We start from the raw sequence: 25,137 nt of genomic DNA on the forward strand, positions 1-25,137 counted from the left end.
AAAGTTGCGATTGGAGAGCAGAGAGAACTGGGAGAGTGACGGAGAAGCAGTGGACTGGGAGAGTGACTGAACAACTGAAGACCAGTTGACCTGATCAACCAACTGGAGACTGGTCAACAACTGAACGAGGTTCAACAAAAGACCTACAGAAGGAGCTACAGCCACGACCGACAGAACGACGTCATTAATATCTAATTAGTACATTTAGTAGAATACAGCAAAACTCTCAAAAGTGAATAAAACATTGATTTTGCTAAAACGAGTTTCTGGAAGTTTCTGAAGTAGAACAGCAGTTAATTTATTATTCTACAAATTGGTGGTCCGTAAGGGAGTCAACTCCACAGAACAAGGTAAGCTTTTGTTTGTTATCTGTGTAGTCTGATGTTAATCTGCGCAAAATTGTTCAGTGTTTGAGTTTTGTGTATTTTTGTTGATATGTGGAAGGTGGGAAAAACCACGAGGCCTTTAACAGGTTTCAGAAATCATGACAATTTTTTTCTCTTTTTTTCTTCCAAAATTTAACAAAGTGTACTACAGATGTATACGCATTTTTCAGGGATGGTGCCATGGACCGTCACAAATATCCACTAAAGCCTTTTGTCTTTAGAAAAGGTGCTGTGCTTTCATGAAGGACCACTGATATGGTATATACTGTAAGTAGTGTAATAATGTTGCTTCTGGGACACCTCCGTTTAACATGGGAAATCCCTATCTAATGTCATTTACCCCCTTGTCTTTTTCAAAAATCATAAACACCTCTATTTCTCCCACCCTCATCTTTATGAACCTTTTGTCTGTAGTACCTATCCTTAATGTTGTTCATTAGACCACTCAAACACTACAAATATTTGTTTTCTCTTATAGACCTATCATCCTTCTTCTACATATCATCTGGCAGATTAATCTTTGACCCACTCAAACATTGACCCATTCACTTCCATATTAATTCTTTCCCTCCCTCATTGCCCCTAAACACCTATATTTCTCTCACCCTGTTCTTTACGAACCTTCTAACCTTTTGACATGTTATCCTTATTCATTAGACCACTTAAACACCTGTGATCCTTCTGACCTCATGGACCTTTTAACCTTTTACTCTTAATATCATCTGGTGAATATAACCCACTCAAACAACGACCCTACAAATATTTGTTTATGCGTGGGAAATAATTTAATTCTCCTACAACTCTCTTCACCATCTAATATATTAACAAAAAATATGTTTGAGTTTGGTTCTTTATTAAGATATTTTAACTGAGCTAAGATAAAATGGTAAACCTCCCTCAATGTTCTTGCTTGAGCGCCTCCAGTGCCACATACCATTTTTAAATTAAAGTATATATTTTCCTGACAACCATCAAAGTTTTCCGTCCACTCAAAAATATTTCCATCTTTTTTACCCAATTCACCGGTATTTAAATTAATTCTCTTATTTGTTTTGTGAACTTTTTTACCAGTTGCCTTTTCAATTATACCTATTTGATATTTTTCACATTCATTATGTTTTCCATTTATATACCAAGGTTGATTACACCTCCACTCTTTAGTCTGGTTGATACTTGGTTCTATCATTTATATAATAGTAAAAAAGGCGGCGGTAGCCCGTTAAAATCCCCACCCCCCCCCCCCCCCCCCCCCCCCCTTTTTAACTTATCACTTATATATATCTTATCACTTATATATATCTTATCACTTATGTATATCTTATCACTTATATATATCTTATCACTTATATATATATCTTATCACTTATATACTTATATAACCATAAGGGAGACTATCAATTCCATTTTCTAAAATAAACCTCTTATCATCAAAAGCCCCCAATGCTTTCTTATTTATCTCTTCTGAATATAATTGATGTTTATAACTTCTTATTCCATTAATCTTTCTAAACTCTTCTTTCTTTGTTGTTAAACAGTTATAATAATCCTTAAAGTTTATTGTTTCTTTAATAACATTTTTCTTTACACCTTTTAACTTCTTATCAGTCTTTTCAACGTTATTCACAATGTATTTATAAGCATAAGCCTTTGACCTCAATCCCACAAATTCACTCATAACATTTCCTCCTAATTCATCCTTGAACTTTCCAATCACCTTTTTATTTTTAGAAGAGAACAACTCACTCTCTGGACTGTAATTACTCGTGTCATAGATATTAATGTCTCTTTTCATGTCTGAATAAACATCGTTGGTATTAATTTTCAAAATAAAACTATCTGTATCCATATAAAGTAGATTAACATCATTTTGATATTTCTTCCTCAAGTTATTATAAAAGTAATCATACATTAATGACTTTGATAAATCAAGAATTGTTGTTCCAATATAAATAGGTTTGTTCATTTCAATACTCTCTTTAATCAAATGGATCGCACAAAAGTTCTCAGTAAAGACCTCAGCTCGAGTAAAACTCGGTCTATTAATTAATTTTGATGCTTGTTCCCAAGATGTTGATAGTCTGATATTTTGTCTTTTCCTCACATTCTCCATAGTCTTACCAAAGACCGCATTATTCATCAATTTATAAAAGTCTTTCTCAAAATCTGTTTTTGACTCTGTTCTTCTTTGTGTATTAAAATCAATGTACCCCTTTAACCAATGACTTTGATTGAACTTTAGAACCCTATGGATCTTCTCTACTCTTAGACCTTTTGATAAATATTGTCGCAAATTTCTTTGGTGTAGAACATAATTTTTCTTGTTATATAATGTAGTAAGTAATTTTTCTGTTGATTCACCTATATCAAACGATCGTTGATAATCACTCAACCATTCTTTCTTTGGACTTGCTTTCTCACAAGCAAATGGGAGATCTTTGTGTAGGTTATGGAGTTCCTCTGGATATTTTAAATCAATTTCAAAATAATAACCAACTTTTTCTTCATCCAATTCTTTTTGTGTAGAGATACATACATCTTGTAAAACGTTTTTGTAGTCTTTTTCCTTTACCCATCTAAGTTTTCCATAAGGAAGAGCCTGAGACATTGCCCAGCCATACAGGTTGTTCGCGTCATAGTACATCAAGTAAGAACTCTCTTTCGTTGGATCATAATTTGGAAGATATTTGTTATTTGCTTTTGCGTATCTACTCGAGCAGACTTGTGAAATTCCACCTCTTTTTGCCTTTTCAATCATCAAAAGCATATCAACATCGGTTATCAAATCCAAATCTTGTTTTGTCATTTTCAACATCGCACTCCAGGCCAATCCAGGTGCTGTGTAGTAGTGAGCAGGATCCAATCCATATCCAGTGCGACAAACAGATCTAAAGGCTTCAAATACATCGGCCAATAAAAGCACATCAGTTTTGAGATACAAATCGTGATACTCGCCAAGATTCTTGATGTTATATTTTTCCCAAACATTTTGTGCGTGTACATAATCTTTATCAGATATATGACTATTATTTAATTTGTTATAGAAATTTTCTTTTGAAGGAAGTTGTGTTTCATTGAATCTCTCAAATGAGTCCATATAGTCATAGGGGTAAATTCCCTTTTGTGTTAGAAAATCTTTATCTAAAAAATACTCTGAAAGACATGGAAACTCTTTTAGATTTTGAACCAAGTTAACCAATGGACTTGCCATGAATTTAAATGTATCAAGAAATCTGATATGAGTAATAGGAGATGTGTGAATTGTTTTTGTGAATGAAATGTATTTCTGATCCGTGTTTGGAATTGCTGAGATACTTCCAGAAGTCTTTGAGAGTTCCTTGATAAATAGATGTGTATCATAATGAGCGTTGTTATGAAGAAAGACAGGAATGAAAGAGGGGAGTTGATAATTAATATTACAACTTTGATGAGCCGGACCTCTATATTTACCAGTGAGATGACAATGGTCTCTAACCTTTAGACCTTTACCAATTTTCTCCTCACAAATATGACAGACATTGTTTTTTATAAATTCCCTTTTTTCTTTACTTGTTAAGGACATTGGTTTATTGGTTTCTCTCATTATCTTGGTTAATCGAACACAGTCTTTTTCTAGTCGTTTCACAAACTCCTCTGGGGTATTTGAGCCTCTATACATCTCTAACTTGTTATATTTATCACCAACGGATGATTTGATATAATAACAAAAACCACAAGGAGTATGTTTTTGATATTTATTTGTGTATGATTCTTTTGGATCTTGAGAAGCAGTATCAATTTTTTCTAAAATACTTTCAAAATCAGCATATATAACAAATGGATGTTTGATCTTTTTATTTTCATCTTTGAATGTGATCTTTGAGCCTTCTTTAGGCATATTGATTACCGTTGATTTATGTTCGCCACAATAATTTGAATGTTTATCTAATCTTTCTTGTGAATTGAAGAAGTTAAGACAACGCAAACAAATATATATTTTATTTGTTCTCTTACAGACTTGTGGTTTTATTAATTTAGCAATATCTTTGATGTATGTATAATGTGAATTTTCGTCTGAATTAAAATATAGAAGATTAATATGAGTTTGTTTACAATTGTCAGAAAGCTTTAAAACCTGAATGTTGTTTGTTTCTGTTAGACCATAAACATTAACTGATAAATTATTCATCTTTTCAAATTTAGGAATATCATTTAAAGTCATCGGAAACTTTAGATCTTTCGTATTTAATGTATTCTCATATTTTTTATAATGAGATACTCTTTCATCATGAAAATGTGGAGGATGTAAGTGTGCTAAAATAGACCAGAGAAAACATTTATTGTCTTTATTTTTGATATTGATAACTGCTTTTCTATTTTTGATAACACTGGGTAAATCAATGTAAGAAGAAGCTTTTAGAGGATCTGATTTAAGAATATGAATGTCTATGTAAATAATTTTTCCTATATTGAATCCACTTCCTACGATTGAATTATCCACATCTTGCTCTTGTTTAATAAGTTCATCATAGACTCCTGATGTTTTAAAATCTTGATATGAAGATATAAAGTGTGGCTCAGTTCTCATGTATGGTGCATCTATAACTCCTTCATCCTTTGTCATTTCTAATTTTACTCCCATATAAAATTTAAGTGGTTTCATTTCCTTTAGTGTTTTTTCAATCAACGTTTGAACAGCAGGTTTAACTATTTCTACAGCATCAACTATAGACTCTGGTTCAGGAGGTTTGAAGTTAAAGACTCTTATTTTAATATGTCCTTTGAATGCTCCATCAGAGTTTTTAGTTGTGATAAAATTTGATAAATGTAGATTTGTTTTAAGATGTATTTTGAAGCCTTTCTTGAGGATATTTTTATTACATGTAGAACAGTGTTTTGTTTCAGGTGGAAGAGGGGAAAGTTTGTTTAAAATGTTGTATGTATGTTTTGCGGTGAGAATATGTTGTTTATAATATTTTACTTCCTTCTCGCAAGTATCACAATAAACCATATTTATAGCGTGAGAAAACGTGGTGTTTTATATATATCACTGTGCTTAAAATAAAACACTTTTGAGCTTTACAGCTCCGTTTTATATATATCGCTGTGCTTAAACTAAAACACTTTTTCACTCAGAATCATCTAAGTCATAACTATCACATGAATACTCAGAATCATACTCAGAGTCATCAATAAAGCTACTCTCATAACTATCATTTGAGCACAAACTATTAGTATCATAACTATCATCTGTGTTCAATGAAATACTATCATCACCATCGTCCGAGTTCAATGAAATAGTAAAATCTTCACTGCTGTATTGACTCATATTTAATTAGCAAGAAAAATATTCCCATCAATATCTATATACTTTCTTTCATTAACAGATTCAATCTCTACAATTTTTATATCAAAAGTTATCTTTAAATAATCTCTAACTATCATAGAACGAAATGACATTTCACCAGAAATATTAACATCATTCATTTTACTTAGATCTACACCCTTTGGATTATTAAAGAAAATACAAATGTCTCCTCTAGAATTATTAATGGTCTTATCATTCTTTTTCAAAGTATCGTGGTCAATCACTTTTTCAAGCTTTGAATAAATTGCCAGGAGTAGAGGAGAAACTTTTGTTAGATTTACTTTAATGGATGTCTTTCCAGGTATAGTTAGAGCTCTTCCTTTAAATGAAATAGAGGGGCTCATGTTATTTTCCATAACTGGTTTTACCCAAAAATTTCCATATTTATCTTTGTTCAATTTAACATCTTTGACATATTTTTCTATATCTTCCACCGAAGTAGAGATTGATTGAAATTTGTCTTTTGTGCTTTGAAACATTGTATTTATTAATGAATAAACTTGCGTTTAGTTTAAGTAAAAATTTACCACATAAATATGATAAGTTCTGAAGGATATTTAGAATTTCCAGACTCTCCATATGATAAATTAGAGAATTGTCCGGCTTGTGATAGAGTGGGGCTTAATGATGAGGATTCATATAAACAATGTTTATTCTGTGATTATATTCTAATTAATGATAATAAGAAATATAAAAAAACATATAACTCTTTTAAATTAGAACCAAAAATGAATTACTTTACAAGATTAATAAGAGAGATGAATGTTAAGCATTATGGTGATAATACACCATTTCTTACAAGGAAAGAGACTCTTTGTATTGAGGAAATGTATAAGGGTTTAATGATATTTATTATTCAAAATAATTTTAATGGAAATGTTAATACAAGATACTACATAAATAAAATAATGAATTATTTTGAAATTAAACCAGAACTCAGGATAAAATATAGAGTTTCTAAAATAGCTCAAAAAAAGTTGGATGACTTGTTTTCCAAATATATAAATGAATGATTTTTTACCCGTTTGGGAAAATAAGATAAAATTTAATAACCATAAAAACATTCCAAATTCATTGAGATGTCTAATAGTTGGTTCAAGCGGATGTGGGAAAACCTGTTTACTTTTAAAGATGCTCCTTGGTTCTAATTTTTTAGATTATGATAATTTAATAATTTTTACAAAGTCAAGTTTTCAACCCGAGTATCAACTACTCTCACAGGGTTTTAATGCAGGTCTTAAAAAGGAAGACATTATCGGTTTATTTAAACTTCAAAACAAACTGAATGATTATAATATTGAAGATATAATACAATTATTTTGTGATACACAGAAATCAAAATCGAAACCCATAACTTGTATTCTCAGTGATAATACGGATGATATACCTTCACCTCAAGATTTAGATAAATCAAAAAAGAACCTCGTCATCTTTGATGATTGTGTTAATGAGAGAAACCAAACAGTAATGGATAGCTACTATACAAGAGGGAGACATTCTTCTTGTAATTGTATATATCTTAGTCAATCATATTTTCAACTCCCTCGGCGCTCAATAAGAAACAATGCCAATACTTTTATTTTATTTAAGTTAAATTCAATAGATGTAAATAATTTTTGGAGAGATAATTGCTCTACGTTATGTAGTAAAAAAGAATTTGGAAATTATATGAAACACACGATTGGAAAATATAAATATATTGTTGTGAAACAAGATGAGATACTAAATGATATTTTTCAATAAATAAATACAGAAAATGAATACCGAAGAAAGAGAAAGAAAGTTTAAGGAACATCAACAATTAGTTTCAAAAGTTGTTAAACAACAGGAAGAGATAAAGAAGAAACGGAGACAGAAACTAACTGGTGAAGAAGCCTTTGAAAGAAAACAAGAGAAATTCTTTAAACCACTTTTGAAAACTCAACACTCACCTACAGTTCCCACGGTAGAATTTACTCCGAAAAAACTTCAAATGCTCAAAGATTTTAGTCAGATAACAAAACAAGAACTTGGTGAATTAGAATATGATGACGAGGGATTATTTCGGAAACTTGAGGAGGTAAATCAACCCCCTAATTATGTTGTGGAAGCTCTTCAAAACAATGAATATTCGGCGGGTTCAAAAACCAGAGCAGGTCTCATTCCAACAGAAGAACCAGCAGTGTTTCATCTTGTGGAAGAAAAGGTATTGATATTTAATGATGAATTGATGTTCTTGAGTTCTACTCAACCAAATGTTAAATTAACTCCAAGATTAATGTTTCTTCTAACAAACCCCGGATTCAGCGGTTCAAAATATTTTGAGGAACCACTTGATATGGAAAGAGAGGAAGATAGGGTATATATTGAGTTGTTAAATGCACTTGATTATGGAGTTTCTGTTGCTGGTAAAAGTAAGAAGAATGAGAAGGAGAAACATATTATTGATGCTTTAAGTAAGCTTGGTTCGGGTGTTAGTTTTCTTCCAAATGACCCATCACAATTAGTTAATAGGCTATTATTGTTGTTAGGTAGTAAGAAGGCTGGAAACAACAATTGTTTTAATGAATCCTCAGCCATTTTAGATCAGTTGATGAACATGAAAATAATTAATAAATGTCAATACAAAGATATTTTATTAGATATTAAATAAGATGAGAAGCACAATTCTTAGTTTTAATTTCACAACGAGCGATTACACAGCTTCATTCCCTTACCCACTACAACTTGACCCCCTTACCTCATATGAGGCATCTTTATTGTCAATGGAAACTTATAATACCTTGTTTAATATCACAGAGAAAAACAACAAGTTTAGTTATAATCCAGGAAGTGGATATAAAACTATAACCGTTTCACCTGGAGCTTACGAGATTTCTCAAATATCTTCAGAAGTCTCTCGCCTTATGAAAGAAAAAGGTGATGAACCAAAAAATATTGTAATAGATATTCAAAAACACACTTCAAAATCAACTATTAAACTTAAAAATAATTATAAAGTTGATTTCACGATTGAAAATTCGTTTAGAGAGCTATTGGGTTTCTCTTCAAAAAAGATTGAAAATAACGGGACGTTTTACAGTGATAATGTTATCCAAATATCCTCCGGTATAAATTCAGTATTAATTCATTGTGATTTGATTGACGGTGCTTATAACGATGGAATAAGAACAAATACAATATTTTCATTCAGTGCATACTCAACCCCGATTGGTTATAAATTTAATATGGAACCAAAAAATCTTGTCTATTTACCTGTGTCAGGAAAAACCATATACAGAGTAAATTTTAGGATAACCGACCAAGATAATCGTATGATATCCTTTAATGATGAAATTATATCCATCAGAATTCACCTACGTGAAGTTTTTCAATAAATAAATAATGGTTATTGTGAGAAAACACGAGTTGGGAAAATATAAAATAATTACAGGGGAGGGCATGTTCCTTTCACCAGACTATACAAGGTATGTGGGTAGAGGATACTATAAACCTAAGAGACAACGAGGTGTAGGCCATCAATTTCGAAATAAAGGAGATGGGATAATTGATACTCTAATGGGTATTGGTTCAACCATCCTTAAACATAAAGACCTAATTGGTTCAACTGCTTCTGCCGTGGGCTCCGTTGCGGGTGCTATAAAGAGTATAAAAGATGCTCAAAAGGAGTCTCATAAATTACAAGCAATCAAAGAAATTAAAAAAGGTAAAACTCAACTATCTTCACAAGAACGACAAAAAATCATTAAAATACTTGGGTCAGGGTTTCAACGATTTTAATACTATATAAATACAAGTATGGAAGCGATTGATAGTATCTATGATTTGGATGATACGATTATCATTTCAAACTCTACTAAAAAGGAAGACTATTTTAAGGTAAATGCTATTACAGGAACAGACTGGAATTCAAACGGAACAAAAAGTTTTGAAATAAATAATCAACAAACTTACTTGAATATAGCTGATAGTTTCTTGCTGTGTAAATTTAAATTCACTAAGGCTGCGAATAATACTAATGCTACACTCGTAAATGATTTCTTCTGGAAAATGTTTGATAGTGTCCGCCTGTATATTGGAACACAAGAGGTTGAAGCGGTTGATTATGTCTCTGCTACATCTGAAATGATGAAATTTACACTATATTCGTTTAGTGATAGAATGGGTAAGGGAGCTGTTGAGGGTTTTATTCCTGATATGTCAACGGGTACAAACGCAGACCCTGGTTATAGTCAAAGGAAGTCAATGTATAATGATGACGCAAAAGCAGTGAATAGTTTTACCGTAGCAGTACCTCTTAAAGGTATATTTGGATTTTGTGATTATGATAAAGTTTTGTATGGGCTTAAAATTAGATTTCAACTACAAAGGAATGATAATGTAAATAGGTTGCTTTTTGGGGATGAAAATGCTTTTGGCGACAATAATAAATTTGTTATTAATGATTTGTGTTGGTATATCAGTGAATATACTCCTAATCTTAAAACGGAAGAGATGTTAAATAGAAGACTTAACTCAAAGAAACCGCTAAATGTATCATACCTTAAAAGAAGATGTCAACACGTTAAACTGGAACACACTACCTACACTTGGAATTTAGGTGTTCTTCAAGGAAAGCCACGATACCTCTGGCTCATTTTTAAAAAACCAGATGGAGAGGACGGTACTAATAAGAATAATGCCCTGAGTGATAATGCAAAGGTGAAACAACTTCGGGTTTCTCTTGATGGCACATTTTATCCGCGAGATAGATTGGAAATTGATTGGGAAAAAAATGATTATGCGGAAGCCTACAAGTCCTACCAAAAGGTGTGTGAAAGTAATGGTAATAATGATCCTATTTTGGATATGGTTGCATTTAAAGGTTTATATACAATCTACGCAATTGACCTGAGTTCTCAAAAGGAAACTATAAAGTCTAATCGAGTGGATACTTCTCTATACATTGAAAGAGGGGAGAATGAAGAAGTTGATGCTTATTGTTTGCTTTTGGAGGAAACAGAATTACAGATTAATACAGATAATGGTGTTATGATTAATATCACATAGGTTTTTTCTCATAAATAAATGGTAGGGGTATATGTTAATCAAATCAATCTTAATAAATTAACATCTTGTATTCAAAATCAAAAGCCTTGTATTATTAATGTTAATACAATTCAAAGAAAAGGAGCTGTAAGAATTGATGTTTTACTCACACACACACAAGTAAAAACACTAAATGATGTTGGATCACTTAAAATTAAAATGACGAAACCTATGTTAAAGAAATATTCAATAGACGAGTCAAGAGGAGGATTTCTCCCGTTTCTAATTCCTTTATTTGCTGGTTTAAGTGCGGCGGGAGCATTGACTGGTGGTATTTCAGCAGCGGTAAAAACTGCTAACGAAAGGAAGGCACAACTAAAAGCTCAAAAAGAATTGGAAAGACATAACAAGGAGTTGGAGAAACAAATTAGTGGAAGTGGTGTAATTGTAGATTTTGCTCAAAAACTTGAAAGTCTACCTGATAAAGCTAGATTGTTGGTTGGAGATATGCTTTCCTCTATCGCTCAAGCGGGTGTTAAACTAACTAAACGGGGTAATGGATTGTATCTTTCTCATAAATAAATGGATAAATGGTTTAAACAATTTGGAAAGAATACAACGTCAAATATAGAACTAGCTAAGTATTGTAAAACACTAAAAATTGATAATGTGGTTATTTGTATGAGAGATGAATTAACACATATAAATAAGAATACAAAGAATATTATTATGAATTTAGACACACAGAATGGTTCTCATTGGGTTTGTATTCATAATAGTCAGGATAAATATTATTTTGATAGTTATGGTATGCCACCACCTGTTGAAGTAATACAATTCTTACAGAATGGTGTTTATCAAACATTCCAAGTTCAAGAAATTAATTCTAAATGTTGTGGCCAATTATGTTTATATGTATTATTTCAACTCAACAATAATGAAAATTTTTATGATATCATTTTTTATCTAATATAAATGACCTATGTTGGAAAAGATGGTTCTATCTTTGGAAAATCCTCTCAGGATATTGATTTATCAAATTATTATACAAAGGCACAGGCTGAACGACAAAAATATAGTGTAAGTAAAAATATTAATATGAAGAATACTTATAAATTAATCAATTATCCAAACCCTACAGATGCGAATGACTTGATTAGATTCAGTGATTTATCACAATATATATCTTTAAAGAAAACAGCACGTTTTGTGAAACAAGTAAAATTTACAACCACAACACCTGGTTATACTGACCATACACCTTTCCTCATTGAATTTAACTACCTGCTTACAATTAAATTTTATAAAGAAGGACATTTAGTTAATATGCGAATTAATAAATGGGGGTATGATATGCCTGATTTAGGGTATAATTGGTCTTTTTCAATAAACATAGAAGACCTACATGATTTAAATCAGTCTCGTAAAGAAGAATATTATCCACTTGGTGAAGATAAGGATTTATGTGGAAGTACAATTAGTAAACAACAAATACGTGATTTTAAGAAAATAAAAATATATGATAGTATAGCGATGGTTCGCATGACAAAGAAGGAAGGTAATGAGATAAGGATAGAAAGCCGAGGAATACAAACCGATTTGGTAGTGGGAAGATGGGGTGGTATTACCTGTCATAATATTAATCTCACATATATTTCTGATACATAAATGGCAGGAAGAAGACTACAAGAGAATTATAATTTTTGTATTCAAGGATACCTACAAGAAAAGGGTGCTCGGTATTACATACCTTATGATTTGGAGCATATACATGGGAATTTTGTCATAAAAAACTGGCCTTATACTGATATTGTTAAACCCACAAATAGAGACTTGTTTAAAATATTAAATAAAAATGAACTTCTCAAAGTTATGAAATATAAAACTCTTTTAGAAATCGTCAACAAATCTTATTGGTATCCTATTATGAGAAAAATAATTATAGATACAAGAATATCTCAAAATCCAGATGAGTATATGTATAATATTCTTTGGGGTTCAAACTCAAGGGTAGCAAGGGATGAGGAAGGAGTTGAAGAAGAGAAGGAGGAAAGAGAGAAAAAGGAGAAGGAGGAAAGGGAGAGGGAGGAGAAGGAGGAGAGGGAGAAAAAGGAGGAGGAGAGGGAGAAAAAGGAGGAGGAGAGGGAGAAAAAGGAGAAGGAGGAGAGGGAGGAAAGGGAGCAAAGAGAGAGGGAGGAAAAATATAAAAAGATGGAAATCAGTGAGATTTATAAAAGATTTAAGGTATTACTGCAAATAAATCAAACTCAACGCACTGAGGAGGAAAATAAAGAAATTCAAATTCTCAGGAAAATATTATTTGAAAGAATGGAAACAACCTTTACTACAATTTCAGGGAGGAGGTTTAAACGAGAAAGTGGTGATGAAGAAGAAGAAGGAAAAGATTATGTGATTGATGATGTTGGTGCCATTGACTTTAGTTAGTTTTTATTTGTAAATAAATGGAGGAGAGAGTGAAGGCATTCCTTAGGATTCTTTATGTTTTAAAAATAAAGATTGAAATGTATATGTTGAAAACCAAAAAGGTTTTGATACTCTGTCGGAATTTTTCTGATAAATAAATATGAGTTATTGTCTCAAATGTAAAAAGAAAACTAAATCTAAAAATATCTCTTATGTTAAAGCTAAAAATAATAGAGTTTATCAAAAAGGAATATGTCAAGTATGTGGCTCTAAAAAGTGCCAATTCATCTCTCCTAAAAGAGGAGGAGACATACAAAAGTTTATGTCAGGAAGTAAATTTACAACAACTGGAATTCCAGGGGAATTACACCTTCCAGGGTATTCTTTCTGTGGTCCAGGAACAAACTTGGATAAAAGATTAGATGAGGCTGACAATCCTAAACCTTGGTCTAAACCTACAAATAGGGTTGACGAAGTGTGTATGAAGCATGATATTGCTTATGGGAAAACCACTACGTTGACTGAAAAACATAAAGCCGACAGCGAAATGTTGTATAATTTGTCTTTGATACAAAATCCAACGTTGAGAGAGAAAGTTGATAGGTTTATTGTGAGAAATTTGATAAATGCTAAATTGAAACTTGGTCTTGGTTATTCCTCAAAAAACTATTAGGCTCTAATGATGCCATCAAGACTGAGGAGCTTTTGGCTGAAGAATTACACAAACCTATAATCACAAAGTTTAAAAGAAGGAAGGTTTATTCTAAATACACTGACCACATATGGTCCGCTGATTTAATTGAATTGAATAATGACAGGGGATACAGGTATGCTTTAACCGTTATTGATTTGAGGAGTAGATTTGCCTGGGTTGTCCCTTTAAAAAATAAAAGGGGTGATACTTTAATGTTAGCCTTTAAGCTAATATTTGATCGGGATAAAAGGAAACCAAAGAAGTTATGGACTGATGAGGGAACAGAGTTCTATAACAAAATATTCATGAAATTTCTTAAGGGGAAGGGTATTAAATTATACAGCACCTTTAATGAAGGAAAGGCAGTTGTTATTGAGCGTTTTAATCGTACTTTAAAAGAGAAATTATATAAAAAATTCACACAACTCGGTTCTCAAAAATGGGTGTATTTAATTCAGGATATTGTAGATGATTACAACAATACAGTTCATTCATCAACAAAATCAAAACCATCAGAAACATTTACAAAATTAGAATATGAAAAGGAGATTAATTTGAGAAAGCCCAAGTTCAAAGTTGGTGATATTGTAAGGATATACAAATGGAAAAGCCATTTTGAGAAAGGTTATACACAAAAATGGACTCGTGAATTATTTAAAATCATTGATGTAATGGATACAGTCCCTTGGACCTACAAATTATATGATTTAAATCGAGAAGAAATCTTGGGTTCATTTTACTCGCAAGAATTACAAAAAACAAAGCTAATAATTCATTAAACAACATTTCTATTCACCCCACCCATATTAGCTAATTTAATTCGTGGTAATAATAAAAAAAAATTAAATAAATAAAAAATCATAAGCCACGCCCACACCGACCCCGCCCACACAGACCCCGCCCACACAGACCCCGCCCACACAGACCCCGCCCACACAGACCCCGCCCACACAGACCACACCCATCATCCCCCACCCTCCGTGCACCCCCACCCTTGACCCTTCACCCCCCTCATCCCACCCCCACCTTCCCCACACACACAAGGGGAGGGGAGGGGTGGGATGAGGGGGGTGAAGGGTCTTTGGCAGGGGTGCACCTCCCCGTTCCCTCCTTTATTCTCTTTTTGTAATTAAGAATTAAATAATTGTAAACAAAACAAATATATATAAATATTGAAAACATTAAAATCTTTATATTATTAAAACATTTTTCTTGAGGTATACATTCAACTTCTCCCCAGCATAAGTCATCAATTTCTTCCCAGCACAAGTCAAAGGTTGGTTCAGCAGATGTCTTCAGGTTTTGAATCTCTTTCTATTAAAGACAAGAGGGGAGAGATATTTATTTCATATTTATGTTCCATGTCAAAGCGTCTTGAAAAGCGCTATACAAAATAAATGTATTATTATTATTATTATTAATATAGGGTCGGATGCCCTTCCTGACACCAACCCTGAATCACCTCTTACGATGCGCAGGGATATGGTGTACCTATTATAAACGGTGAACCACACACACGTACACACATGCTTACCTCGAAAAAATCCAGCTTAGCGCCCAGATCGTCGAGATGAAAATTAAGGATATCACAGGATGACAGGAAATAACCATTCCTATGGAGTCCAAAATCGTCCCACTCCAAGCTTTGGTCTTCGAGGCTGCAAACAAAATAAGGAGAAATTACTATGCTGAAGTAAGCTTGACAAAACATCACACACACGCACACACACACACACATTCACAGATACATACACACACACATACACACACACACACATGCATAGATACATACACACAAGAACACACACAATCTCATTTTTTCATTTCTGTTCCTCACAATTCGATCTCTCTATTTTAATCACAGACACACATGCACACACATACACATTCATAGATACATACACACAAGAACACACACATGCATAGATACATACACACAAGAACACACACATACACACACACACATACACACACACACACACACACACAATCTCATTTTTTCATTTCTGTTCCTCACAATTCGATCTCTCTATTTTAATCACAGACACACATGCACACACATACACATACACACACACACATGCACACACACATGCACACTAAGGCAGCGTCGTTTAACACAAATGTATTAATATTTAGTATCTTACCTTGCATATGAATCTTCCAAGAATGGTGAAACATTGAATTCATTCTGAGCCCACCATCTCGGAGGTAGGTTATTCAAACCCGTATTCAGTTCGTTGTGGAACTCTTGAGAAACAACTTGAAATTCTGCCAGGATATTTACAATATTTGAATTGCTGCAATGAATAGGAAAAATAAATTATTAGTTGTATAATTAATCACATACAAAGCTCTCATTAACAGTGTTTAATACCAAATGAACTTACCAATGTCCTGGCGAGTATTCTTCATCAGAGGAAAGACTGGAATAAGACAAGCTCATCTTCGTTCACAATGTTTAAATGTCCCATTCGGAGACCTCTCTTTTTATAATGAACAAAATGTATTTTCTTGAAATGACGACATGCAGTCATTTCGGGGAAGCCCTGAGCGTGTGTGAATAACAGGAAATAAGACAATGAAATCTTTCTGGGAAGTTATCCAAGTCATTGAAACAACGTCATTTCTCAAAAGCGAAGAATTAATAAAAAAAGGTTTGATTTGTAGGGTCGTTGTTTGAGTGGGTTATATTCACCAGATGATATTAAGAGTAAAAGGTTAAAAGGTCCATGAGGTCAGAAGGATCACAGGTGTTTAAGTGGTCTAATGAATAAGGATAACATGTCAAAAGGTTAGAAGGTTCGTAAAGAACAGGGTGAGAGAAATATAGGTGTTTAGGGGCAATGAGGGAGGGAAAGAATTAATATGGAAGTGAATGGGTCAATGTTTGAGTGGGTCAAAGATTAATCTGCCAGATGATATGTAGAAGAAGGATGATAGGTCTATAAGAGAAAACAAATATTTGTAGTGTTTGAGTGGTCTAATGAACAACATTAAGGATAGGTACTACAGACAAAAGGTTCATAAAGATGAGGGTGGGAGAAATAGAGGTGTTTATGATTTTTGAAAAAGACAAGGGGGTAAATGACATTAGATAGGGATTTCCCATGTTAAACGGAGGTGTCCCAGAAGCAACATTATTACACTACTACTGTATAATTATTTTGCGATTTTTTGACAAAAATTTCTTTCCCAAAATTTTCAAAAAATAAAGAAATAATAAATCGTATTTTTTTTTAAAAAATTCTTTCGTTTGGGTACTTTTTTTTTTTTTTTTTTCGGTACATTTTACGAGTTTAAAGAGACGAGTTCAAAGAGCCACTAACGAACCCCGGGCGTTAGCAAAAAGGTGCTGCATTCGTCCAGTCATGAAAATAGATTTGTGTATGAATATGCTTTTTGTGTATTCATTTGATTTCATACGTGATTCCAGTTCAATGGTCTGCGTCACATATCTGCCCGTTCCTTTTGTATGATGATTCAAATATTGCTGGGTTCCTACGGTTGAGACTTATATAATATTTTTCCTGTAGTGAGCCTCTCTTTTGATGTGGTCACGAGGGACAAGTCGATATGCTGTTGCAGAAGTCGAACAACGATTTTTTAAACGATTATCTGAGGATTTTTCAAATAACTAGCGATTTTTGTACAAAAAGGTGAATTTTATACAGTGTACAGTGCTAAGGGAAAATCGGCTGGCTTCGATTTTCCAACATAAATTCCCATTGTGCTACAAAAGTGAGTTTAGCATTTTCATAAAAGTTTTCCGTGTCATCTCCAAGTAAGATTTGCACACACTGATGCCGGTAATTGTATCCTGCCACTGGAATGCGTGCAGGCAGGTCACCCATGGCAACCGTTTGGTGTTGTGTCCTGGGCCCTAGCCCACACTTATTACATATGGGATCAGAAACGATTTTTTTCTTTTTCAAATGTAACCTCTTTCCACTTCTCCTGCCCTACACCCCCCAACCTTCCCCCGCCCTTTCCCCCTCCCTCCTTCCATTTCCTCCCCCCCTCCATCCTAACTCCTTACCCTTACCCCATCTAACTATTATCCAAACCCCCCCTATTTTTTCTTCCCTTCTCCTTCCCCTTTCTTTTTCTCTCCAGACTTACCTTTTACCTGTATGTTTCCATCCTGATTAGGGAATTTGTGGGATTTTTGGGTTTATGATGGCAGCCATCTTGGATGACAGCTAGACATCATTCAATCACGATGAAAATTGATAAGAGTTTAGTGCCTTAGTGCCTAAAACCTTAGTGACGGTGGGTTTGAATAAGATAACAAACAACACTATGATAGTGCAAGCAGCCACAAAAGAGGAAATAAACAAAGCAACAAATGAGGAAATGAATGTGGAACCACAAGAGGAAGACGTCTATGGCGACATAAATACTGAGATTCAACGATTGAATCAAGTAATGTTGCAAATGAATACAGTAGAGTTGAAATAAGGGCATAACAACTTGTTGTGAACTATGTCCGTTTTACAAGATCGATGAACTCATATCACCACAAGTTACACTGTTAAAGAAAAACAAAAAGCGGGGAGGACTATGCTAATAATACATTATGCATAGTTTGCTTGTTTGCAAGATTTGTTGGGAATTAGATATTCCTGTTTGTGATTTCAATCATATATACTCATTATTAATGCATTTATTTTCTTTGAAGTTGGGTTACAATACCTGCATGAGTTAAATTTTTGAATTATATGAACCTGAAAGCAATTGTGGATGCTATTCTTAGTTTAATAGTGAAAAACACATGTCTGATTTGAATATTATTTGTGTGAAGTTGTTATAAAATATAGTGATTTCATGTTACAATGTACCCCATCTGATTCAATCTGTGTGGAGAGCAGATATAAATGTGGCTGAGTAAAGGGAAGACCAGATCACATCCCAAATGGAGTGCTAACGACATCTGGGAAGAAGTTTGAAAGGACAATTTGTGAAAAATGAAGTTAATTCTGGCATACACCCTCTTTCTCAAAGAATGATGAAGAAATACTCCATTGTAAGATGGATGTTTACCTTCACCAAGGGAAAATTATGTGACCATTTGTCTGGATCACACTGCAACATATGAAAAAGGGCGATCACTTACTTTTGTTTGAATACCTTGAACATTCATCACATCAGCAATTGCAGGACGACGACATTTTACCTGCAACGTCTACGGGATACGGTGACGTGTGTCATTACTTCACCAACTTCCGGGGAGCCAGCATGGAGCTGCAAGCGAACGTCTGCGCCTTTTCCTTCACAACAGCTGTGCACGATTCTGCTGTGTGCTCCTGGTATGGACCATGGACAACTGAGTACCATGGTCCCAACATCATCATTGCGGATGCATCCGGCATCCCTGCTCCACATCTTGTTGACAAATCAACATCACATCAACACTTGCTCCATGCTCACGATGAGTGAGGAGGCAAGTCGACTACAACTGGATGGAGGCCTTGTTCAAATCTACTATGGCTCACAGCAAGAGTGGCAAGGATGCTGCATGGAGAGCAGGGTCAGTCTATGACTCTGCCCAGCTATCACAACAGCAGAAAATCCTACGCAAATAGTGTAGGTGTTATGAAGACATTTGAAGAAAAATGTTTCATGCTGTAATTTCAAACACAAGTGATCCGCCCCCTTTTTTCAAACAAAGAAAGTCAATATTTGATTAAAGGCAAACATTTTGCCAAATGTTGCAGATGCGTTATTATTTTAATGATGAACTGAAATTATTGCGTTTTGGTGAAGGTGAAATGTTTTGTGATCTTTATGCAAATGAGTTGAATTGAATTATCAACATAGAAAGAGTCAATGAACAAGGAAATGTATTGTGATCAAAATTCTTCCAGAATGACGGTGTATGCCTTGGGGAAATTGAATTACCAGATTAGTGGTTTGAATATTTAATGTGGTAATGTTTAGATTAATGGTTAATATAAACATAAAAGAAAAAAACCGGGGACTGTCAGGGAATAAATATTCCTATTGACAATATTGCTAGAATATATCTCAATGTGATCTTGTGTAAAGTGGAATATGTTTTACTTTACAAAGTAAAAGGAATATGTTTTACTTTACAAATGAGACAAGAGCAATATAATTCAAGACAGAATGTGTACCGCTCTTGGACTGCCATCTGTGTCTATCAATAGTTAGCCTGTGTTCCATAGATGGAGCACAGGCTGCAAATTCCCCCTCAGCAGGTCAGAGCATTTGACCTCTTGAACAGAAATAATGTGGTGCTCTCAGTCTCCCAAAATAGAGGGCTGGCCAAAGAGCCAAATAAAGGCTTTTGGATGAAGGAGTCTGGGCCTTTAAAAACCAAGAGAAAGTTGCGATTGGAGAGCAGAGAGAACTGGGAGAGTGACGGAGAAGCAGTGGACTGGGAGAGTGACTGAACAACTGAAGACCAGTTGACCTGATCAACCAACTGGAGACTGGTCAACAACTGAACGAGGTTCAACAAAAGACCTACAGAAGGAGCTACAGCCACGACCGACAGAACAACGTCATTAATATCTAATTAGTACATTTAGTAGAACTAGGGCATGCCCGTACTATATCTATATCTAAAATTATATCCCCCCCCGCCCCCTCTATTTACATGAAATGGTTTGGTCCAAAGCGAACGGCTTGCGAGTGGTGACAATCCCCCCCCTCTATTTACATGCAATGGTTTGGTCCAAAGCGAACGGCTTCCGGAGTTTGGTAAAGAAATCGCCATCGCGTGCACAAACGCGCAGGAAAGCGAATGAAACGCAAATTCGTTTTTATTAGTTGTAAAACATAGTTTAACGCCAACATAGTTTGCAAACGTGAAATAAATGAATACGCTCTCAAATGTGCCATCCGAGGCAGAGTGTGCCCGCCACGTTCGGCACACGCGATCGTTCGCTGCTCTCTGATTGGTTGAATCGTTTTTTGGACATAGCTCGGTAAGTAATTGTCCGATTAATATGAAACCTTGAAAAGGCACATCCTCGGGTCCCCAGCAATATACCTGGCAAGTTAAAAGTATATCGGACCCGTGGTTGTCGAGAAACAGCGGTCACAGACAAACGTACAGACAGACAGAGATTACTGGAATTATAGATAGATACAGCAAAACTCTCAAAAGTGAATAAAACATTGATTTTGCTAAAAACGAGTTTCTGGAAGTTTCTGAAGTAGAACAGCAGTTAATTTATTATTCTACAGAGACAAAAGGTCTGAAGGTGAATATCGGAAAGACGAAGGTGATGGCAAGTGGTAAAGCATGTGGTGAGGTGGAAAGAACTGGGAAGTGGCCCTGTGCTGTGTGCAGGAAGGGTGTCGGAGTGAACTCCATTCAATGTACAATGTGTGCTGAGTGGGTTCATCAAAAATGTAGTGGTCTGAGTGGGTCATTAACCAGTGTGGCAGCTACATTCAAATGTAAGGTGTGCACAGAGGGAGCTGCAGATGGAGGAAATGTTGAGTTGGATCTTGGAGACGGCGTGAAGCTGGAAGGTGTGAAAATATTTTGCTACCTCGGAGACATGCTGAATGGAGAAGGTGGATCAGACTCGGCAACGGTTGCTGGAGTGACATGTGCATGGAAGAAGTTTCGGGAACTGAGTGGCGTGCTGACGAGGAGGGGAGTGTCGTTGAAGCTGAAGGGAAAGGTGTTATGCTGCATGTGTGAGAAGTGTTATAATTTATGGGAGCGAGACATGGGTAATGAACGTAGAGCAGCAACGAAGGTTGGAAATGGTGGAAATGCGAATGGTTCGATGGATGTGCGGAGTATCGTTGAGAGAGAGGAAGACAAATGATGAATTGCGAAAAATGATGGGAATAGAGCCTGTGATTGATGCTGTGAAGAGGAACATGTTGAGATGGTTTGGTCATGTGTTGAGGAAGGATGAAAGTGACTGGTTGAGAAGAGTGATGGAAATAAATGTAGAAGGAAGTAGAGGACGGGGAAGACCGAGAAAGACTTGGCTAAAGATGGTGGAAGAAGAAATGCGGGCAAGGGGGTTAACAAGGAGAGATGCAGAAATAGTGCAAGATGGAGAAGATCGTCATGGGGACCGCAAGACTAACCCCCACTCTAGCAGGGAAAATGGCCTTAAAATGCATGTTGTTGTTGTATATATGTGTGTGTATGTATATGTGTGTGTGTCTGTGTGTATGTATGTGTATGTGTGTGTAGATGTATGGTATGTGTATGTGTGTGTGTGTGTGTGTGTGTGTGTGTGTGTGTGTGTGTGTGTGTGTGTGTGTGTGTGTGTGTGTGTGTGTAAGAGAGAATTGTGAGGGACATAAATGAAAAAACCAGATGTGTGTGTATGTGTGTGTGTGCGTGTGCATGTGTGTGTGTGTGTGTGTGTACTTATTTGTGTGTGTGTGTATGTGTATCAAAATTGATCACTTGGCTTTTTAGTTTAGTTTTTACATCACAAAAACTCCAGTGTTGTCCAGCAAGGCCAAATATGGTCACAGTATTGTTACGTTTGTGGGGGTAAACAATGAAATATCTTAGTCGAGATAGAATGAATGAATGATCGTTTTAAGGCCATTTTTCCCCCGCTAGAGCGGGGGTTAGCCTTGTGGGCCCCATGACAATCATGGTTCCCTGTTTGAGGCGGTGTTTGAGGCAGTTTGAGTTATTATCCGATAGTTAGAATGCTCCGAGTGTTGCGTGGAGGATCTCGATGTATCCAAGTAGGCCGTCTGTCCGGGTAAGAGTGTTTGCATGCCACCATAAGGGGCGTGGCTTTGTGTTAAGTAATTCTCAGGCTTAAAGATTAATTCCTGTGTGTAATCTGCCCCTGTGATCTTCCCTCCATCTTTATTACAATTAAAAAACCACCAAACAACAACTATAACAAATGACTCAATTCGCTCACAACGTCGCCAGAGCTAACCAACGCCTAGCACATTTGCCGATCGTGCCAGTCAAGTCCTGCCTCGTGGCCTTCGACGTCATGCGAACATTCGGAGAGAGAATGGACACCCCCCCCCCCCCCCCCCCCCCACGACTCGTGGTGCGCCCAGCTTACGTGATTGGTGGAGGCACGATGGATGATGGGATAGCGCTCGGTGATTGGACAGAGTGTGGTCAGGATGGAACATTCGAGAGCTGAAGGGAAGAAAAAAAAGACGCGTCTCTCATTCTGGCTCTCGTCTCGAGTGGACGCTGTTGTTTCGGGTGCGCTGGTGAGAAGACGTGTCGGGGCTTTGGGACTTTTGCAACATGGAAGGAGTAAGTGTTGATTGATGGTGGTGCTCTGCGGAGAAGGAGGGGGTCGCGAGCAAAACAAAGAGGGATATGCTGGCTCTGGGCACGGTTCCACACAATCTTGTGCGCTTCCTGCACGGTGCCTGGTTCGCCGACCAGCAAGCCCTACCAGCCATTTGGGGAAGCAAAGCTAAGTGCCGGCCGGCTTGAAATGATATATCATTTATTTTTACTTTCGTTTTCCCCTTGTTTGTATATGAGTGAGTGGAGACCTCTCAATCTAGGAAATGTTTTTACCTCAAATACATTTTATTGTCTTTGCATTTACTTTCATTAAATCATTATTTGTTGAATCTTACTTTTCTTGTCTTGTTTCGTTTCATTTGTGGGTTCGGATTAATCCTGTGTGTTCTCGATCAGGTAAGGCTCGGGCCTTCCCACGCGCGCGCCAAAGATAATCCCGCTAAGGTTCGGAGTACACCTCGGAGTTAAAGCTCGTTTTGGTCATTCGTCCCTGGCCCCGGGGACACAACAGTATCTATCTATAATTCCAGTAATCTCTGTGTGTCTGTGTGTGTGTCTGTGTGTTTGTCTGTGACCGCTGTTTCTCGACAACCACGGGTCCGATATACTTGCAACTTGCCAGGTATATTGCTGGGGACCCGAGGATGTGCCTTTTCAAGGTTTCATATTAATCGGACAAGTAGTTACCGAGCTATGGCGATTTCTTTACCAAACTCCGCAAGCCGTTCGCTTTGGACCAAACCATTTCATGTAAATAGAGGGGGGGGATTGTCGCCGTACTCGCAAGCCGTTCGCTTTGGACCAAACCATTTCATGTAAATAGAGGGGGGGGATTGTCACCGTACTCGCAAGCCGTTCGCTTTGGACCAAACCATTTCGCACATGGACCAAACCATTTCATGTAAATAGAGGGGGGGGATATAATTTTAGATATATATATAGTACGGGCATGCCCTAGTATATATAATCCCAATAATTTTTTTCCAAGTGTAAAGTGTGTTCTAGAAGAAAGTATCACTTTATTGAAATATCACCGCTTTAAATTGCCTACCTGAGATGGGTGCTTGTACCAAGAAACCGATGCTAGTGGCTATAAAAGAAAAGCAATCCAAGCCCAGTTCAGATTTTGCTTTCATTTTCCCAAAGATGACAGTCGTACTTTCAATCTATTAATAAATAGGAACACTCCCTTATGAAATATTTCTTTAAACAGAGATGACATCTTTGAGTTTATTTTCTCAAGATGACAAGCAGGCAATACACCATTTCAATAAATAACATTTCAAAGTACGTGCTGCATTCTCATACGTTCCACCATGATTTAACTGTTCTGAATGGTTAACCTGTGCGTTCCAGGCTCCAGCGAAAGAGCCACAGTCCACACTCGATTGAAGTGCTGAAGTGCCAAAATAAGTAAATAAGTAAATTTTGACGAAAGACATTTGCTAACGACCCAGTGAAAATAAGCAAATGTCAAGGCAAATTAAAGTACCACAAAAACCAAAACATGGGAAAAGGCTGCTCTGCCTTATTGGTAGACATTTTTTGTTTCCAGACACCAATAAAATCCAGTATCTAGACAAATATTCCAGCAGAATCATAGAAAGTGTAATGAATTGTGGATTTTGTGATAAAAAAGCCACAAATTTGGCATACAAATACGCCATGGCCTACTAAATATTAGATATTATAGAGGCATTTGCACATTTTCAAAATGGCAACCATTAACAAGATGACCACAGTGTTCTTGGAGAAGAGAAATATTGTCAAAAACATTAGTAAATGTTGACCATTTCTTTAAAGTTTCTCAAGAACAATCAGGTAAATATGACTGGCAGTCATTCACAAGTGGATCTTGATGTGAAGAACTATGCAGGAGACACTAAAATGCTCTGTTATTGCGTTGACACTAAAAGCACTAAACTTTTGGCCAGTGTGCCATCCAGGATCACTCCACGCCACTGAAGTTTGCATTGGATTGCTCAAAGAACATGTCTTTGATGTAAAACTCCTTCAGTTGTAGTGGAACTGGAGTTAA

General features: G+C 35.7%; 2 long non-coding RNA genes across 2 annotated transcripts; one reads left to right on the forward strand and one right to left on the reverse strand.

Moving 5' to 3' along the window:
* The first annotated feature begins 13 nt into the window (after nucleotides 1-13).
* On the forward strand, nucleotides 14-21,012 carry LOC144891846 (uncharacterized). Its single transcript, XR_013623241.1, has 3 exons — nucleotides 14-350; nucleotides 18,727-20,408; nucleotides 20,966-21,012. It is a non-coding gene; the product is annotated as an uncharacterized LOC144891846 (long non-coding RNA).
* Nucleotides 15,091-16,510, reverse strand: LOC144891567 (uncharacterized). The gene is made up of 3 exons (XR_013622998.1): nucleotides 16,003-16,510; nucleotides 15,390-15,513; nucleotides 15,091-15,169 (listed from the first exon to the last, which is right to left on the reverse strand). It is a non-coding gene; the product is annotated as an uncharacterized LOC144891567 (long non-coding RNA).
* Nucleotides 21,013-25,137: the final 4,125 nt, after the last annotated feature.

Source organism: Myxine glutinosa, chromosome 4 (genome assembly GCF_964187855.1).
Source record: "Myxine glutinosa chromosome 4, kmMyxGlut1.1, whole genome shotgun sequence".
Taxonomy (NCBI): Eukaryota; Metazoa; Chordata; class Myxini; order Myxiniformes; family Myxinidae; genus Myxine; species Myxine glutinosa.